General features: G+C 41.4%; 1 protein-coding gene across 1 annotated transcript in view; it reads left to right on the forward strand.

The window, feature by feature from the left end:
* Positions 1–6,379: 6,379 nt before the first annotated feature.
* Positions 6,380–6,877, forward strand: part of tiparp (TCDD-inducible poly(ADP-ribose) polymerase) — a 19,175-nt gene continuing 18,677 nt past the window's right edge. The window contains exon 1 of the mRNA XM_035680140.1: positions 6,380–6,733. The gene's annotated coding sequence lies outside the window, so the exon portion shown is untranslated. The remainder of the gene's footprint in view (positions 6,734–6,877) is intronic.

Raw genomic sequence — 6,877 nt, forward strand, 5'->3', positions numbered from 1 at the left:
GAGCCTTTTGTTTAGCTGACCCTCAACCTCTCCTCTGCCCCTCCCCATCTTTCTTTCTTCTTGACCTTTTTTCCCTTTCTCCTTGAACCTCAAACATACACTACTGCCAAACTCTTGGAATTGATCATCAAAGAGACCACCAGAGCACTCTCTCTCTCTCTCTGTCTCACACACACACACATACACACACACAGGCATTCCTGTTATGTTGCCATAGCAGCAGAGATCCTTGATACCACGCTTTGAACCTGTATGCGAGTAGGTCATTCTCACCTCCATTCAGACGGATCAAATGTGACACTGAAACGGTTCCTTCTAAAGGTTGGTATGGTTAGAAGCTTTAAAACTCTTAAGAGAAGGTAACATGTACATTAAGGCTACATAGAGACATGTTGGTAAAGAAAAAAGTCAGTAATCGATGGTCAGCACTGAGTAAAAACCACAAGGATGGTCATTTCCAACACTTATTCACGTTTATGACAGAATACAAAAACTAGCCTACAGCTACTTTGCGTTTGGTGCTACAGCTGAGGTGTACTAGCTAGTGTTAGCATGCTAACATGCTAAACTAAGATGGTGGTCATGCTTATCAATGTCACTGCCACACATCAGCATGTTAGCATTGTCATTGTGAGCATGTTAGCATGCTAATGTTAGCATTTAGCTCAAAACACTGCTGTGCCAAATACAGCCTGACAGAGTTTCTAGCAAGGCTGTAAACCTTTAGTCTTGTTCAACCTGTCAGAGTATTACGGATGCATGAAGCCGAGGCTGCATTAATGCAGCTTACACACATCTGAAGCTCTTTACTGTAATGTATTCTGTGAAGGGATATCATAAGTTACTATACCCAGCTGAAGTGAAAGAAGGCAAAATAAATGTAACAAACACAAAGATCAGATTTGGTGTTATTTCACCCTCTACTGCGTCCCTGGTTTCCAGCCCACATCTCAACATTATGAAGGCCTCATACACATGCTACTACATGTGACTCAGCTGTAAAAGTGAGAGGGCACATAGCTCACTGTGTAAGAAAGTTGATGTCTTGCAATCCGATGCACTGGCACGTGTGCAGACAACACATGCATGAATGCATGTGCAAAATGAATCGCATGCACACACACAAACACTAACACTATAGTTGGTATTTCCGGATTCCACACAGACTACTTAAACTAGCATGTTTGTCATAGCTCTTCTAGCTATTTCAGATTACATTCTGTTGTCAGAGAGAGAGAGAGAGAGAGACACACATTTACAGGTAGCCTGACTGGTTAGGTCACAAAGCTAATGGTGTCTGTGTGTTTTGTATTTCAGAGCGAGTGGCTAATGAGAGTGTGTGTCTGTGTGTAGAAGGCAGACAGTGTGCAGAGTGATCCTGAGCTGTGTTGAAGGAAGGTTCAACAGAGAAATTCCTGGTGCCACTTTATACTGCAGCAGGGAAGGGAGCCTCATAATGGGTTAGCACCACCACAGAGAGAGTGTTCCCTCCAGCACTTCAGCCCATTAACATCCCATTCAACCGTTTTAGTTACCTGGTTACATCATCTCACTGCCTTTTCTTTTAAATTGCCCTTTGTGACATTGTCTTTTAAAAGTAGATCGTGCTTCTCACTAAAATGCACATCTAACAGACAAAAAATGTCTTTCTCCCTGGTGTCTTTCCTGTATGTGTGCAGTTGTAACACAATACACAAAACAGGACAGGACACAAAACCATTTAAACTATTTTAGTCACCACTCACCTTAAAGACCTCTGGGTGTGTTTACATATCAAAAGTGCCCTGCAAGAAACTAGGTTTTTTGATATGCCATCTTTCACAATTTCAGGAAAATTGTAAAGCAAAATTTAAAAATAAATTGTGAGAGAGATAAAGAGAGATTGTTGTGTTTATTTCGATCTACATCTGGACAATAGGGGTACGTGCAGGCGGCGGGTAGCTTACTAGTGATGCTACCCATCTCTCTGTAAAAGGCTGTTTGCTTTCAGAAGTCATTAATTCAGACAGCTTGACAGTTTGTTGACTGCACAGATTCAGATAAGGTTCATGCAATGCAATACAAAGCAGGTGTTTGGACGTCACTGACCTAAAAATGTATGCTTTAGATTTGAAGGAACCACTGTAAGACAAGTATATACAGGCGTGTTTTAATGTTCTGTTTAGCCCTAGTGCTTTTATCTTAATGCCACTTCCATTTATGCATATCTTTTCTATTCTTGTTGGCACTCCACACAATTTTCCATGCGCTGTGTTCTGTCTTTGGCTGGATTGAAAGAGTCGGAAAATTGAATCATAAAAAAATATATAACTACCCCTCATTTAGCATTCCCAGTATTCATGTGGCTCTTTCATACAGCCCATGAACTCCTTCATTTTCATGGTGTTTAATCTCTCGCACAACACAATTAGTCATTAAAAAGTTCTGGCACAGTTCAATGGTGGTATAAGACAAACACAGAACCAGTTTCGATCTGAAAGAATGGTACAAGCTGTGTGGCTGACTCACAAAATAAGGCACCTGCTATGGGCGTTGGGAAGTTACACACATATCTAGAACTTTAGTCATGTGAAGCCAGCAGTGTCAGGTCACTCACACTGCTTTCATATGTGTGATGTGCTGGAGGAAATATGCAGATCTTTTACCTACTTAAAACAGTGTACAAGTCCTGCATTTCAGTATAATGTATGAGAAAACGTGTTACTTTCCACCTATAAAACCTACACTTTCTCTATAGTTGTGTAAAATCCAGAGATTGTGATTCACATGAAACAACTACAATTACTGGCCATAATGACAATAATTATACAGCAAGACTTTCATCGTTGTTTATGGCACCCATGGGTTCCAATGCCAGTCCAACACCAATTACCTCAATAAAATGTATTTTTATGTTTCCATGCCGTGGAAATGTTTTGTGCGTAAAAAACAGGCGTGTCAAGGCTGAAGGCTTGTCACCAGCGTTAACTGATCTGCCTCCAGTAATTGTGTTGTGTGCAGGCATGTGAACAGATAAGATTGAGGTGTGGGGGGGGGCTGAAACACGGCACCTTTACCCTTACACTTACAAAGACCCACCTAATGCCCTTTCATGTGGTTTCAGTTCATAGAATTGGTTTACTGTCCATTTTATTTGGGACTAAGCATGGCCGCCATGGGTTTGAAACCACACCTTGGTTTATGTTCCTGCCAGCATCCACCCCGCTGTGCTGACCTCTGACCTCCTTTTCAGGAAGGCAGGTGGACTGAAATGTACCCATTGGGACTGAAGCATCAGTGCAAGAACAGCTGCCAAATAAATACTCTAATAATGCTCCCAGTACAGACTCTATATGGTACGTTGTGTCATTTTTAATCTCGTTTTTTAAAGATGTGACGATAGTGTCTTCAGGTTATTATACCTAATAGCAGCACTCCTTCTCAGATGTATTAAAGAATCAGCCCAGTACTTGTTGTTTCATGTGTTGAGATCCCTCAGTGACTTTTGTAAGACAACAAGCGAGCTGGAGTTGGCAGGCAGGTATCTCTTTTATAGGGCGTCCTCTGAGACAAGTCAAAACTTGAACAATAGGACGTCGTTATGCATGTCAGCCGAGGAGGAATGCTCGAGATCCGCCGGTATGCAAACAGGCAATTACTCTCATATACGTCAGCTCTCCCATGTCTTCAGCAGCAAAGCCTGTAATTTCCCAATTACTAACCCCTCACTGGAACTGCTTTGACGGCATCGGTGTTTGTCTGGAGGACGGTTGTACACATTTCTGTTCATCTCTGACCTCTTGACCCCACAGCTTGTGGCCTGCACATGGAAAAATGAATCATTTAAAAACAGTGCACAGATCCGCCGGTGGTTTGTGGGTGTTATGGTTTGCATGTAAATGGCTGTGGCACAATATCAGAAGGTTTGACCTAAATCTCATGGGGTTAATGCCGGGAGATGTTAAAAGATACACATGCTTTTAAACAGGGTTGAGGGGCTGATTAATAGGCAATTAATCTCCCGAATAACATATTCAATTTAGTGTTTCCTCCATAGTGGCTCCCACAGGGATCCTGACGGGGGAAATGAGGGTTACTTTAATTTCCTGTTATTTCCCTTTCTAGAACAATAGGAAAAAGTTCGAGACTGAATGTTTCATCCTACTGTTATCTCTCCTCCTTACAGAGAGAAACACTAAACCTTAATGAGTTAAATCTAAAAGGGGCCCTAATATAAACTAGTTTTAGAAATCTGCCTCTAATTCCTGTTGTTGTGGAATAATGGAGCACAGCTTGTGACTGCCACGGCAGGCTTATCTTTTAAACCACTCATCTGATGTCACATATAGTGTTATTTGGAAAGCGATTGCACAAAATGATAACTCACTCCACACACAGCATGTTACATAAAATACAAGAATCCCTGAATTGCTGCTGTAACAATCTGACGTAAACAACTGCGCGGTAAGTTCGCTCTTTGTGCTTGGAGACCAGCCCTTTGGAGAAATCCTTTTTAAGAAACTAGAAACTGTTCGGTTGAGCAGCCTCGCCTGCAAACAACGAAACTTAATGTGAAGGCAGTGCAGCACAGCAGGTTCCTAAAAAACTACTTCTGGTAAAACAGGGAGGAGATGGAAGCTGACTCAATGCACAGTCAGTAAACACAACACTCCCTTATGGTAATGTGACAGATCAGCTGCACAGGACAGACTTCCTAATTACTTTTAAGAAACCAATGAAAAAAAGCAGAAAATCTGAATAAAATGACTCATCTTCACATCTGCTTTTTGGTAGAAGCGTAATAATGTCTCAACAGGTTTCATGTTTAGTCTCGTGTGAAATGACCTGGTGATGTCAAACATTAAAAGTGTTTCCATTTTAGTTTCACCTCTTCACAAGAACTGTCAGGAGAGGAGTGATAATCATCTTCAAACAAGATTTAATTAACAAAACATTTCAGTCAGCAAATTTCTTATGTGAACAAACTAATTCCTGTATTACACTGTATCTAAGCATATTTAAGCATATTTACATTGTGCAAAGGTCTATTTACATTTATTTTTATTTATAGTCTATGTACTTGTACTTAAATATTTTCCATTTTATGTTACTTTATTTTTTCTGTTTCACTAAATATCAAATAATGTAGGCTACTATTTACTCGACTACATTTATTTGATAGCTATGGTTAATTTGTAAATAACATTTTTACTTACAAAATATAAAATATGACACATTATTATTGAATCAAGTACTCAACAGCACATAAACAGTTGAATTTACTTTGACCAAATACAACATTAAAATGCTACATTCACTTTACCACTTTAAAATAAGACATACAGTACTTTCTAAAGGATTTATATGTGGTGGTCACATTTATTATTATATTTATTAAGGCATTATAGATAAATCATAGGTAAAAATAGACTATTTTTGTGTTTACATCTTTTAAAAAATCCATTTGGTGGGTGAAAGCTCCTTTCTAAGGAAACGACTTTTACTTAAAGCAAGTCCGGATTACGAACCAGGCACACCAGGCAACTTCCTCAGGGCCTTAAACCCCCGGGGGCCCCCAAAAAACCTGCTTCAGTGCATGTCAATTTGTTCATGAATGTGCACCACTAACTCATACAACTACGAAGGGGTCTCACATTATTACATTATTATTAAGAACCTGCTTTAGTGAGGGTTTCCTCTTGTGTCGTAATCTAGTTTTAAGACCCCATTTCCTTTATATTGTCTTCTTTCTATTTAAAGATGTATAGACAGTGACAGCTGGAGAGATGGACAGGAAGGGCAAGGGAGAGAAAGAGGAATTGAACCCCTTACCCTCTGTGGTAAAGACACATAAAGGGAACGCTCTACCAGGTGACCCACCAAGGGACCCCTGCTATCTTATGTTCGTGTGATCGATATTCCTTAAGGGATCAGTGTGTAGGATTTAGTGGCATTAAGCTCATTGTGGCTGGGTAGTTCAATATAGGAGTACAGGTTGTTTGTGGGTCCTTTGTATGGAACAGGAACTATTTGGCCTATATTTGCTTAGGGTGGGTAAATAGGGGCCAAATAACATTGTTTTGCCAGGGGGCAATGTCTAGACGTACGTTTCATTATACCTGTACTTTACTGATTTAAAATATTTTCTTTATTATTCTAGTGGTGGTTTGTCTTAATAGTTGTATGATATATATTTATTTTATTTATTTTCTTCTTAGAGTGCAGTTTCTGTATCACTTCCGGGCCCCTGAGGCTCCCCACACCCCCATGCAGCTTCTTCCGATCACCACCAGACGCCTCTCTGTCTCTCTGTCTCTCTCTCTGTCTCTCTCTCTCTCTCTCTCTCCCTCTCTCTCCCTCCCCCCTCCTTGCTCTCTTTGAAGCGAAGCCCCGCCTCCGACCAGGTTACGGGGCGGGGCCTGGATGAGCGGAGCCGGGAGGCAGGCAGAGCGATTCTCGCCACAGCTGTGCTCCGCTCTTTGTCGGTCTCTCTGCTCTCATGCGCTTTTCTATCCGGTAGAAGGATACAAAGAGAGAGAGAGAGGGGACAGACAGCATGAAATAGAGAGACATGAGTGTGAGAGCGACGGGGGCAGCGGAGGGACACGAGAAAGCCTAACCGGACTACAGTCTAGTCCAGACACGGATACTAATATCTGCAGACTGGATACGGAGCTCCGCCGATGTACGCACTGGATTTAACCCACCAAAGAGTGCCGAGACCCGGGGGAGAGGAGCGGACTTTGTCGCTCAGGTAGGGTTTTGTCGACTAGAAATGTAGAAGGTGTCCGTCCTTTACTCGAATCGGGTCTAAAAGCTGCGCTGTAACAAAAAAAGCACCCTGCCTGTCGACTACTGCAGTGCTTCGGTGTTTGGGGGGTTTAAAAAAAAAAAAAAA

Source organism: Morone saxatilis, unplaced genomic scaffold, assembly GCF_004916995.1.
Source record: "Morone saxatilis isolate NCDOM2014 unplaced genomic scaffold, NCSU_SB_2.0 Contig8, whole genome shotgun sequence".
Lineage (NCBI taxonomy): Eukaryota > Metazoa > Chordata > Actinopteri > Moronidae > Morone > Morone saxatilis.